The sequence below is a fragment of the Fukomys damarensis genome, unplaced genomic scaffold (genome assembly GCF_012274545.1).
Source record: "Fukomys damarensis isolate Sample0158 unplaced genomic scaffold, DMR_v1.0_HiC HiC_scaffold_8, whole genome shotgun sequence".
NCBI classification, from domain to species: Eukaryota; Metazoa; Chordata; class Mammalia; order Rodentia; family Bathyergidae; genus Fukomys; species Fukomys damarensis.
The window spans coordinates 20,219,101-20,232,891 of NW_022900920.1; the positions used below are offsets into that span (position 1 = coordinate 20,219,101).

The following is a 13,791-nucleotide window of genomic DNA, read 5'->3' on the forward strand; positions in this document are numbered from 1 at the left end:
TCTCTCTCTCTCTCTCTCTCTCTCTCTCTCTCTCGTCCCCACTCTTCTGCAGTTTGTCCCTGGGAGAATCCCAAACACCCACCAGAAAGCCAATAAATCCCAATCGTCAGCACTACTCAAACGGTGAGCGAACCCCGTCCCTTCTGGGAAGCAAACTGACACGGGGTGGATTTGGATCAACTTCCTGGGAGAGGCTCTAGAGCTTTCAAAGATGCTAAGTCAGGAGACAGCTGGCTGTTTTCCTAGCACCTCTACAGGCTGAGGACCTCATCTTCCTCAGATGTCCCAACCCAGGGACATTAGCCCATTGCAGAGATGGAGGAGGCCTTGGAACAGGGAGGTAACCCCCAACTATTGCAAACTTCATTTTTCTCATAAGGTGGCTTTCAGTCCTTTGAATAGATCTCTACTTCTTGTTTTCCTTTCTTATTTAATTTCTTCGCGTTTGTTTGGGTAGTTTAAGCAACAGGAAGAGGAGAGGGCAAAGATAACCCCTTACCTTTCAACAGAGTGAAATAGCAGCTTGGAATTACAGCCAGGTAACTATCAAAAATGAAACTGTGTTTGTGAAAATCTGCAACCCTAGCTATGTAATTGGATATGTTCATGAAAAAGGATATTGCACAGGTGAAAGTGAGTTTGCAATTGCTTCCATGTTTTTAATAATTTTTTGAAATTGTTGAGAGGACTTTTCCTCAGTACAACAGCTGAATGTTTCAACTTGGAAAGTTCAGGATAACCTTAGTCATTGGAGGACTACAGTTATCATAAATTGCCTTAAAGTGTATATTAAACTGTCTGAAATGTTTTTCTTTAAAAAAAATATTCTCTGAAGTTGTACACTTCCTGCCCTTCCCAAACAGACTTTCTTGAAACTTGAAAATGGTTCCCATGAACTTTCTCTTGGAAAAAATTCACATTTAACATGATTTTTCTGGGACTCTTAAAAATTAAAAAGGAAGAGCTGGACCCCAACCTTCATAACCACCCACTTTTCTGCCAGATTCTTTGAACTGGCAGGCATTTCTCTGTGTGCCTAGTCCTTACTCATAGATGTAGCTGTTTGCATTCAAGCAAATTTGCATTCTTGAGGAACGCTGCTCTACAACAAACCCTAAAATGGTGAGTTGAGTCATCTTATGCCTATCTGGGTGGTCAGAATTTTGGGTGTGGAATCCCACCTGAGAAAAGATGTTCAAAACTCCCGACCAGATTCAAGGAGGCTGAAGACATAGTTCGAAAGAGTCCCTTGTTCTTGCAGGAAGCACTGGCATCCTGAAATAGAGGAGGTGTGAAGATTAGAATTGTCCAAAGTATCCACATCCCTTCATTTTTATTACCAGTTGTCATCCTTTTTCTGTTTCTCGTTTCCTCTCTGAGTAGCTGAGGGCTTACCAAAGAACTGTTTGCTCTGGTTTCAACAACTTGAACTGATACTATCTAATCCAAATTCTTATTCTTTGGTCTTGCTCTTCAGCAATGAGATTTTTGAATTAAAGAGTTTTTCTATTCCTCAATAATTTTTACTATTTTCTCATTTAACTTTATCCCTGTACTAGCTCTCTTTGCTTCTAGTTCTCCCTATTTCTCCCTATTTTTTTCTCTGGACCACTTAAAATCTCTATGAAGGTGATTTAAATTTCTGATCAAATTTTCAAAGCAGCTTCTAAAGTAACTGATCACCTACTGGAGTATTGTTTAACCAGGAAGCCCCTGGTCCTCCAGGAGGGTGAAGGAGTTACATTCAGCCAGTTTAGGGCAAAAACATTGGAAATCTTTTCTCAAATGAATTTTTTAAATTAGAAATACCTGGTTAATTACTGTAATAGAAATAAAAACTGCAATCCTCCAATGGGCATTCAGGCCAGGATGCTTTTCCATTAGACACACAATAAAACATAGAAACCATAAAAAAGTTTGTGTCTAACTCCAAATGATTAGTTCCCATGACTAACAATCTGACTGCCTCCTTTGTAGGGAAACCTTACAGGAAATGGAAGAGTTGGAGGGACACAATGGTCACTGATATGAAATAATTCTCTAGTTGAAACGTGTGAAGGGGACTTCAGCAACACAAATCAGTGTTTCTACATCCGAAGCCAGACTCAAGGAGAGAATTTGAAATGGGAGGGGAAAAAATGATGGTTAGCAGGAAATGAAATGCTTGCCCAGAGAATTCTAAGCAAGTCAATCACTAGTCCAAGCGGGAGTTGTTTTTTTTTTTTTTTCCTCTCTCTCTTTTTTAAAAATATTCACTTCCGATTTGTTTCACTCAATTCAGAAAATTTCCCCAAGGGGTTTAAAAAAAAAAACACACTTGTAAAATGTCTCATTAACAGCAAAGATGAATTGGAGCCAAATTTCTGAATGCTATAGAGCTTTAATGGAGAGTGTGGAAGTTCAGGTCTAGGAATGAAAAAACACCACCAGTTTACATTCCATTTTCCATCTGTGTGGTAGATTTTAAACTGAGTATTTTGTAAAGCTTCTTCAGTTGGCTGGAGGACAACTTCGGCCCTGAATATTTATTTTTGTTTTTTAAAAATGAAGGGATATTTGCCATTTTTTTCCAAAATGTTAACATTTTAAATCATTTCTTACTTTGGAGCTGACTTGGCTTTTGTTTTGAAATACACATTAGCGGGCCTCTACAAGTTATATTTTGTTACAAAGAAAAACAGGAAGGTACTGGCTCTCTGAATCAAATGGGTTATTGGTTTCATTCTTCAGATAGCCTTAGCTGGTACTTATAAAATGAAGGTTTTCTCTTGAACAAAGATAGAATTTTACTGATACAAACTATGTTAGTCTGATCAGCGACATAAAATGGGTGGGGATGAGGGTGGGATAGGGCAGCAGGGAGATCTCAGCTAATCACAAAGCATGGCACAGCGATTACGTGTTTATGGGAAGCCTGTTTGTCTAGTGGCTGATGAAATTCAAAACGGTCCCCTCAGCCCATGTCTGAAGCCAGCAGTTGAACACTAGAGCCAGCAGCTCACTTAATCCAGGTACCCTGTCCCCCACCTACCCAGTGAACACCCCCTCCCCCAAACCTCCCAAACCAAGACTTTTCTAACTGACCAGAAGTTGCTAGGAGGGGCTAGGTTCCAGGATCAGTAGGTTTTTTGTGGGGAGAAAAAAAGAGAAGAAAAAAGAAAAAAACCCACCACAGTTCAACCTCTTGTTTGTTTTTGCCTCAGCATTTCCCTATCAGCAGGAGACCATTACCCAGGACAATGTTCTATTCCATTGTCATTATCTCCTACGGAACTAAAACAATGCTCTGTTTGGCCTACCAGGCAGAGGGATTTGTTCTGCTCCTGCTTAAGCAGAGCCTCCGACTGAGTTTCTGACCCAGTCACTTGATATCCAACAGGGATACCTGGTGACAATTTTCTTAAAAATCTGCTATCTTGTGTTTTGTAATTTCATTCTCTGAGAAATAGCCCGGAAACTGGATTCTCAATCAAGAGGAATCACACCATGGCAAAGGAAGAAGGTCTGCTTAAGCTGCATGAGTTCTATAATTTAAATCAGCCAGATAGGATTTACTTATAGTTGTCTCATTTTTGTTTTGTTTTGTGCTATTGAATAGCAAACCCTAAAGGGTTGGGTGATATTATGTTGCTGGATACCAGACCCCAAAGGTTAGAAATCACAGGATCTCAGATATTTTCCATTAGACCATGTTTCTTTTCTCTCTTTTTAAATACATTAGTAAATTAGACAGATAGAAAGATAGATGGATGATAGACGGACAGACAGATAAATGACATCAAAATGTCTAACATTCATGACGAATGTTGATGAGCAACAACTCTTTGAGGTACCGCAACCCTTGCAGAGAGCTTCATAAAACCAAAACAATCCCACAGCCCATTTACCATCAATACCCTTCCTTACAAGCTCCTATAGAGGCCTCCAGCCCTTAGTGCCTTTCACCTGGAAAATGTTCCCTAGCTCAGTACAGTAGTAAGAGTGGCAGAGATCCTTGTTTATCCTGGAGCTAAGGAGTCAATAAGACACTTCAGATGTTGTGCCCTTGAACTTGAGGTGAACTAATTGTCAGCATTGCTCCAGTTGTTGCTATCACTTCATTGCTCTTGTTTAGCTATGAGTAACATGAGAAGTCCAAATGTAACAGCTGCATATAATAAAAGTGTCATTGGCCAAAACAGGCTACCTGAGGAGATGGAGCTACAGGCTAAGGAGCCCAAGGTCTTATGCTTATTGGCTTCGCTGTGGGATGATAAGGTCAAACCTACTGAGGATGTCAATCCTATGGTCCACCCCAGTCATTCTTGCTGGAATGTAGCTCTGTGGTTGCTGTGATCACACATTCCACTCTTGGACCCCAGAGACTCACAGCCACATCTTGTTTAGTTGGTCTGCTTGGATTATACATTTATGGATACATTCTGAAAGTCATAGTGGTCTTCACAGTCACGATGATTCATGACAGGAGCTCTGATGTCTTTTTAAGTCTTACTTTTAGAAGCAGGAATAAACTGGAATGTTCAAGTGTTCCATGTAAGTCTAAGAGGTTGAGATTTTTGAGGACACCATGTTTAATTTTTCCTTAAGGATATCAGACATGTGTCATAAGAGATTCCTTGTATTGGGGAGACCTTCTTTTCACTTCTTTTCCTCTCCAGTTTGTGGTGAGACGGTTTTGTTTTGTTTTTAAGGTTATGGCTACCTGGTACCAAAAATAAGTAAATAAGTAAGTAAGTAAATAAATAAATGGCTATGGCTATCTTTATCCCGTTTGCCCTAGTTACACAGTGTTAAACTTACTCCTTCTGAAGTACTGTACAGCACCTGAAGAGTCATGCTTTTTATGGCACTCTATTGGGTGTTTTGTGGCATGATCCCATTATTCATCAGTAGATATGTGTTAGTTACACTTTCAGACCAATCTAGGATTATGTCAGCAAACAGACTGGGTAACTCTGGTCTAACCCCTGTGTTTTATTCCACTATCCTGAAAACATCTTTGTTTTACCTTTTGAAACATCAGAGGCTAGACCATTGTGTCCAGTGTGGTCCACTATGGGTTCAGATCCGCACAGCCTTCTTTTCACGGTTACTTGGCTAGACATGATTTATCCTAAACTTCTTTTCAGATCCAATTCTTGCATCCTCTTTGCTGTTGTTGTTGTTATTTGTGGCTGCAGAGACCTCCTCGTCAACATGAGTTGCTTTCCCCCAGTCACTATTTGTTGATCTATGGCCTGAGACCTGTAACCTCACCATACCAGTCATGTGTTTAGGGAGCAGATCCCTGCTCCCAAGAACTCAGGGTCTAGTTATGGGTAGAATTTCACATGTAAAGATAACTAGTGATTAGAAAGCAGGGCACAAAATGTTATGGAATAGGATTGATATGCGCAGTGCAATGGCATATCCTTGTATAGTGTGAAAGCCTAGAACTAGTCCTCCATGATCAGTGCCCCATTCCAGGACATCAGGGAAAATCAGATGAGATTTTTCACTAGAAGTTTTTTTCCCAACTACAAATCAACTACACAAAAAAGGAAGAAGTATTACAAATCATGAAACACAGGAAAACAACAGAATTGTCATTAAAATTGAAAAGGGCACTAGAAATAATAAACACGACTCAGAAGCATGACAGTATAGAGCTACTGGGGTGGGAGGAAGGGAGCTGCAAGAGGAACAGGGGCACAGAGCATCTCCAGTTGTGTTCTGTGCTCTGTGGCTTAGGCTCAAAGGCATTTATACAAATGTTCCCTGTCTCATTTTATACAATTCAACATATTATATACATTCAATATTACTGTGTATACATATATATGTATACAGCTAGATAAATGGGCATGGCTCGGATACTGAGTCTTAACAGTTTTGTTTTAGATAAGAAAACTGAAGTCTACTGTGTATGTGCTGGTACATGCCAGTACTCCCAGCTATTTAGGAGGCTAAGGCAAAAGGAGGTTGAGGAAGAAGGATCACAAGTTTAAGGCTGGCGTAAGCAGTTTAGAGAGGCTCTGTCTTAAAATAAAAAGCAAAGGGATGGTGATAGGGATTTAGGTCAGTGTGGATGACTTGAGTTTAATTCCCAGTACTGAAAACAAAACAAGCAGATACTTCTGAGGAAAATTATTACCTAAAATCAAAGCACTGTCTCTATAGCTAAACTAGCTCTATATCTTTCTTGTTTCCATGCCCCCTCATTTGTATTTCCACTACCCTCTGTAAATCTTGTGGCCATCCTGATTCCTCTCTTTCCATCATATGGCAGATCCTGCTGCATCTACCTTCTTACTCCACTTCCCCTAATGTTGCAGCTACACATATGCATTTCTGCTAATCCCTGATGGAAGGGCAAGCAAAGAGCTGGTGAGGGCTGTAGGTCCAGGTTTCCTGGTTGGGTCCTTACCTGACAGAGCACTGTATTTACTCACATAGAAAACTTAAGATACTATGCATCTCCGATGTATGCTTTATGAGGCACTCTAAGAATATGAAATGCTCTCTGTCCACGCAGAGGAAGGTGGAGATACACTTTCTACAGCTATTGCTCCTACTCCTCTCAGTGCCATCAGCATTTCCTCTGAATCTCCACAGATCACCATGGTGTAAAGGATCATCGCCAACTTGCCTGACCCTCCTTGCTAGATAGAAATTTCTTGATGATAAGAGTTGAGACCAAGTCATCCTCGTGTCCAGTGGAGAGCCTGGGGTCCTGATGGTGCACAGTGTGCACTCTGTTGTCTGAGTGTGGAGTGAATATCCAAAATAAACCAATACTATTGTCTCCATTCCCACTTTGTACCCTTCCTCAAATCCTGTGGATGGAAGGTGTCTGCGACTCTCATTCACCCATCCTTGAATGTCCAGGTTGAGTCCATATCATCAAAGAAGATGCACTCCACCCTCCTACTTACAGCCTGGGCCATAAAGTCCAGCCCTCCAGGATGACATGACCCACTGACATTTTTGTGGAAGACTGGAAGTATCGTGGTCTTATGGCTTGTGTCTGGATGTCCCCCCAAAGCCTCATGGGGTCATAGGTGTGACTTGTCCGAGGTGGCTGGATCTAGGTTGTCTCATGCTGGGATCAGGGATGTGCTGGTGGGATTGATTCCTGGTGCGATGCTAGGATTAAGGGTTTAAGTGTTACCCACTCGAAGGATGGGTAGCCTGGATAGGATATAAGGGACAGAAGAGGGTCACTGCTTGTTCATTCACTCACTTGTCACTTGTCTCTTGCTGCTTGCTGCCTTCTGCCTGGCCTGCTTTGCATAGACTATTTCTCCACTGTGATGCCCCGCTGCATGCCATCTTGCCTTGGAACCAGCCAACCATGAATTCAAACCTCTACAAACCCAGCCAAATAAACCTTTCCTTCTTAACTTGGGGTATTGGGTATTTTATCTCAACAACGAGAAAAGTAACCAAGACACTTGGCCCACCATGTCTTGGGGTATCCTCCTACAACCCCAGAGGCCCTATGCTTCCTGAGAGAGAGTACCAGCACATCAGCCAGTAGGAAGATGCTCAGTAAATATTTGCTGGGTGAATGAAAGAAAGACTTTCTTCCCGAAATCCCTGTTTGCAAGTCATACTCCTGAGTCATCCTTTATGCTACTAGTGGATGTTCTTTAAAACATAAATCGGGGCTGGGGATTTAGCACAGTTGTGCCACACCTGCGTCAAAAGCGCAAGGTCCTGAGTTCAATCCCTGTACCAGGGGGTGGGGAAAAGCCCAACTCAAGCCAGGCACTGTGCCCATGCCTATAATCCCAGGACTGCTGAGGCAGAAGGGTCACTGCAAGTCTGCAGGCAGCCTGAGCCACAGAGTGAGACCTCCTCTGAAAAATAAATAAATACGTAAATAATTAGAACAAGAAAAGCATGGGACAGATTATAAACCCTCAAGTGGCTGCCTGCTTCTCTTTGAATAAATACACAACTCTCTCCTGCAGCCAACAGAGCCCTCGGTCCCCTGGTGCCTTATGTCCTTCTCAAATTCCTCTTCTGCTCTCTGACTCAGCCCTATCAGCCTTCCTCTGTTTCTCTAATCTCACACCTCAGGGCCTTTGCATTTGGCTGTCTTCTTCCTGGAAAGAGCTTGCCACGGTTCTATACCTGCTTGGCCAAAACAGCCCCAGCTGTATATTGTGCTGGTATTTGCTCACAGCGCTGAAGACTGTGTGAGACTGTCGACTGGCTGATGCACATGCACGCAGCCTGGTCTGCGGCTGTCCTCTCCCACCTCTCCCAGTCTGAGCCCGCACTGACCTTCACTGCCGTGTCTGTAGCCACTTCACAGCGGTATCCAGTAATTAGCAGATGTTCAGTAAGTCAATAAATTTTTAAAAATAGTCATATCGCACTGTTATGGATTGAACTATACCCACCCATTCATATGTTGAAACCCAAACCCCCATGTGATTGTGTTTGGAAATAGACGTAGTGTCTGGGAGATAATGACAATTAAATGAGATCATAAGGTAGAACCCTCATCCAAACTGGGGGAGATACCTGCCCCTCTCCCACCCCCCTCATATGAGCGTACAGCCAGAAGAAAGCCCTCATGCAGCTAGCATGGCCGGACTGGAATCTCCATCCCTTGAGGACTTCTTGTCTCCATCCCGTGAGGCTGTTTGCTTAAGCTCCAAACCTGTGGTGTCTCACTGGGCCAACCCTAACAGGCTAAGGCACACACCACCACTGGTCAGCCGGCTGGCCTTCGACAAGTTGCTCAACTTTCGTGTACCTTAGTTTCCTCACTTGTAATATGGAGCTAACAAAAGTCCTTGCCTCATAGAGATGTGGTCAGTGACTAAGTTGACGTGTATAAGACCCTTAATGTTAACTATTTGTATTACTCTTAGTGGAGCAAGCTCATTCAAATTTAGGGAATCACAGCAATAATATAAGATTTTGGAATTCCGAGTAGGTTGTCTGGAAATTAAATGTCACCCAGGAAGAACATGGCTTGGAGAGCTCCTCACTCAGCAGGCAGAGGCCAGGGGCAGAGGAAGAGAGCTTCTGTGAGCACAGGCTGAAAGCTGCATCCAAAAGCGGTAAGAATGATGGGGTGTGTGTTCAAAGCGAGGGGGGACGTTTCAAAGAAGACTGATTGCAATGTGTCTTTTCCTATAATATATTCTAAAAATTTAAATGCACACCATGTACATTCCCAGCCCTTTGTAATTTTTTTGTTTCAGGCCAGGGTCTCACTAAATCAGTAAGGTGCCAAGACTGGGCTCGTATTTGTGATCCTTCTGCCCCAGCCTCCTGGAATGCTAGGATTACAGGCAGACACCATCACGCATTACCTTGTATTCATCAGCTTTTTGTTAACAGAACAAAATACCTGAGGCAGCTAACTTTATGAAGAAAGGACGTTAACTTAGCTCAGTTTTGGAAGAAGGGAAGGTTAAATGGAGTAACAGAGCTCTGACAAGTGGCAGAGTGTACACAGGTGGAAGGACCAAATCTGGAACAAGAAACCACCGATAAGGCCAGAGGGCAGGCCTACTCCTTTATAAGGACCTTCTCATGAGAGCTGCCTCATGAGGGCAGCACCCTCTGCAGTATCTGAGGTCCTCCTGCCAGGCCCTACACCTTTCTGTTTCTGTTTTTGTTTGTTTGGTTTGAGACATCGTTTCTATATGTAGTCCAGGCTAGCCTGGACTTCACGATCCTCCTGCTACAGCCTCCCAGGTATTAGAATTATAAGCAGATGCCATGGCATTTGCCAGGCCTCACCTCTTAAAATCCCATGGCTTCCCAATACCACCATCCTAAGGACTAAGTACATGGATACTGGCGAACACTGAAAGCACATCCAGACCGTTGCAGCTTCTCTTGTTCTTCCCCAGTCATGTACATCATGAGGCAGTGTTTCTTCATTTTACAGCCAATGGGCTGTGCAGTCCCAGGTCTCTGTCTGTCTCTCCTTTTCTGCTGTGCATGGATTTGCTCCCCCAACACCCTCTGGCACCAGGGATCAAACTCAGGACCTAGCACTTGCCAGGAAGTGCCACTGAGCTACATCCCTTCCCTGTGGATTTTCTTTTTAGAAGAGGCTTTCATTTGAATATTGGGCTTGTGTCTGAAGAGTTGATCTGTGTAGGTGGTTTTGTATTTTGAGCCCCCCTTTCCAGCACAGAGACCAAAGCAGGCTTGGGATCTGACTGTCTAGGTCAATTGTTGCCTTGATCTTTCTTCTTCTCTTCTGCACCCGGGGAGCTCTCCTTTGTCTTCAGGGCCCATCCCTGAGTTCTTTCACTGCCTCCTATCCGGACAGGATGGACACCCATGCACAATGCATGCTGCAGACTCTCAGGAACACAAACACTATGGCGGAACAGAAGCACAGGCCAGTCTCCTGACAGCCTTGTCACTCTTGTCACTCTGGGATCCTGCAGCCTCCGTTTCCTCATCTGTAAGACGGCTGAAGTAGTGGTAAATCAGCATGAAGGTTCTCACCAACTCAGCATCTGTCAGGTGGAGGCGGACGTGGATGTTGGCATCATGTCTCCTAAGCACTGGGCATTTGTTCTTTTATGTTCTCTGGCCCCACAGAGACTGGGTCTTTTTCCCAGGGAAGACGAGCTCAGGGCCCTCAGTGGGCTTTGGGGTCCTTCCCTTCATGCAGTGCTTCCCTGGTGTGACTTGAGGTCTCACATGCTCCATCGATGGCACAAACCCAAATGGGCAGTTTTGTGAGAGTTCTCAGGAACAGCAGTGACAGGCCAAGACTTAGCTCCACAGGGAAGGGGCAGTTCCAGCTGCAGCTTCTCGTGACGCCCAGCTTGACAGATAGACTTGGAATGACCCTTCCTCACAGCCTTGCCCTAGGTTCACATGCCACCAGGCCTGCATTAGTCTGTTTTCATTTGTTTTTGAAAAGTATCAGAGTCTGGGGACTTTATAAAGAAGAGTGGTTTGTTTAGCTCTCAGCTCTGAGGCTCAAGAGCAGGGCACTGACATCTGCACAAAGGCAGAGGACATGGTGGAGCAGGCAAGGAGGCAATCACACAGTGAGACAGGAAGCTAGAGGGTGGGGAAGAGGCCAGCCTTGCTCTCTCATAACAACTCCCCTCTGAAGGAACTAACTCTACTCAGGGACCTGATTCTCTCCCAGCATCTCCCATGAGGCTCCACCTCTTAAAGGAACTATGGCCTTTTTTTTTTTTTTTTTCCAGTAGTAGGGACTGAACTCAACCCAGGGGTGTGCTACCACTGAGCTACTCCCTTTGCCTTTTTTATCTCTTACTTGGGGATACAGTTTTGCTAACGTGCTCCGGCTGGACTCGAACTTGTGATCCTCAGCGAGCTGCGTGGCTAGAGCGCATATATGCAACATCGTGCGTTGGCTTCCACTAGTTCTGAATACCACCACACACTGGACCGAGCTTCCCACCACACACTGGACCGAGCTTCCGGTACATGAGCCTTGTAGGGAAGGGAGGCACCTCCGTCTCCTCTCATCTCCATGTGAATGAGCCTGGTGCAACCAGGTCTTTTACTGTATTTTTCAACAGAAACTGGGAATCTCAAGTTTTCAGGTAAAATCTCCTTGCTCTTGAAATATTGGAAATTAAGTACAAAAATTAATGCGGGCTAAACAAAATCTCAAATCATGGACTGGGTTGGGCTCAGGATTTCTGTCTCTGCCTTACACTAACCCACATTGCCGTGTTAGTGGATGTTCACTGTTGCTCTCTGTGACCTATTTATGTCTTCCCTGAGCCTTGGCGCCTCAGCATAGCACTAATGTCAGCCCTCACATTTGGCTGAAGGGAGGACGTTTTTGTCCACAGGACATGGAAAGTCACCTATCCCACCTTCAGGCACGAACACCAGCAGCAGTCATACCTCTGGGGCAGCCTGATGACTGAACGCACCATCAAGCAAGGACGGTAGATTCTGCAGAGGAGCAGCTCGTCAGACTCACCACGTGCGATCATAGGAAACGAGAATGCGAGAGCTCAGTGTCAGCCTAGCCAGTGTCATCCTGCAAGAAAGCGAAGGCCACGTGGAGCAGGGGTTTGCCTGAAGTCACTCAGCTTTTGTGACCCAGTCACAGCCTCGGAGAAGCCTCCCAATCACTGCCTCTATTTTCTCAGCCCTTTCCCAAGAGCTTCGTTTCCAGCTGTAACATAATTGCCTTTGCTTCAATTCCAAGCACCTTCTCCTGAGAAGTGGCGTTCTTCTGAGCCCCTGGGATGTCCTGTGCTCTGCCATTTGTGGCTGAGATTAAAATCAGGAGGAGCACAGCACAGAAACTCCAGAATTCTTACATGGCAAACTTTTCTGTGCATTTTCAACTGATTGTTTCTGGCTTTTTTTTTTTTTTTACCAGAAAGTAGCAGCTCTTCCCTTTTACTTCTAGGAAAACTTGGCGAAATATAAAATCTGGTGAAACAATATGTCCAGATTAAGAATGCAATAGGATGGGCCGGGGATTTAGCTCAGTGGTTCTGCTGCCTGCCTTGCAAGCGCAAGGACCCGAGTTCGAACTCTGGAACCCCCCAAAAAAACACAACAAAAAGAATGCAATGGGCGAAGGTACCCCAGAGTCACGAAACTATGACTACTTTTAAACACTGTATATTGGGCAACAGCAACCAAATATGCGAGTGGGCCTGACTGTTGTGCTTTTTACCAGATATTTGACCTCTGATTTTTGCAGGGTGCAGGGAAGGCATTTGCTCCCCGCAACTCTTTAGGAGGCCCCTTGGAGAAACTGTGAAGAGGGTTTGGTTGGCTCCTTCCTTCTTCCTGCTTCCATCTGTCCAGGCCTCAGACAAGCCCTGCCCAGAAATAAACTGTAAGGACAAGGGGTCACAGCCAGCCGTGGACATCCTGGCTTGCTGCAGAGAAGACTTCCATGAATCTTCAACAACGTATGTTGTGGCAGTGGTATAATATTGCCACCAACAGCCTCCGAGGACATCAAACGCCTCCACTGGGCCTGCCTATTTTAATCCCTCACAGAGGCTGTTTATGGCTCTGTGTGCTCCTCTTCACAAACTTTACACCTTAATTTTGTTAGCTGCTTCAGAGAATTCAAACAGATTAAAGAGGCTCAATTTTCCCTTCAAGAAGTCATGCTGTTTGAATTAGTTAATGTTTGCAAAGTGCTTTGGAAGAGGGAAAGTACTGTCGGAGTGCTAAGTAGTAGGGTCAGGGGTTACCCAACATGCTGCACAAACATTCCTACTTCATTGGGTGGACTGCTTCATCCCACACAGAGTGTTTCTGCCTCCTTCGAGTCACTCGCAGGGTTCCAGGGCCACTCACAGCCATCTGTGGACTGTGACCACAGCTCTCCACTTGTCTTCCAGCTGAGAGTCTTGACAAACTCTTAGGACAATTGTGTCTGGTGGACAGCTCAAGATCCTCCCACTTTCTTTTCCTCCCCATGCGAACATTAGTGAGTTTCCATTGTGCACCAGGCATGCTTCCTCTTGGTTCTCTCTCCTGGCCTGGGTTCATGGTGCTGCTAAAAGACCTTGGGTGTGTCCTTTCACCTCTCTGATTTCCTTCCTCCCTTTACCTGTGTTGCAAGGGAACTCACACGCCATCACTGCGGATGAAAGTTCGCACCTGCTCTGATCTGTATTCCTAGGTCACCTATCTCCGCTTGCCCAGTGCAGAGAATGAAAGAAATCAGTGCTTCATTCACTGCTTCCGCACACCACGGCAGTGGCTCCTCCCTTACTACAGAGAAACAAGCTATGACACAGATATATTTTCTCTACACTTATTTTATATTATATTCATTAAAAATGTTTTTGAGAC

General features: G+C 44.5%; 1 long non-coding RNA gene across 1 annotated transcript; it reads left to right on the forward strand.

Moving 5' to 3' along the window:
* Nucleotides 1-39: 39 nt before the first annotated feature.
* Nucleotides 40-11,943, forward strand: LOC104869352. Its single transcript, XR_782288.2, has 3 exons — nucleotides 40-123; nucleotides 8,933-9,059; nucleotides 11,808-11,943. It is a non-coding gene; the product is annotated as an uncharacterized LOC104869352 (long non-coding RNA).
* Nucleotides 11,944-13,791: the final 1,848 nt, after the last annotated feature.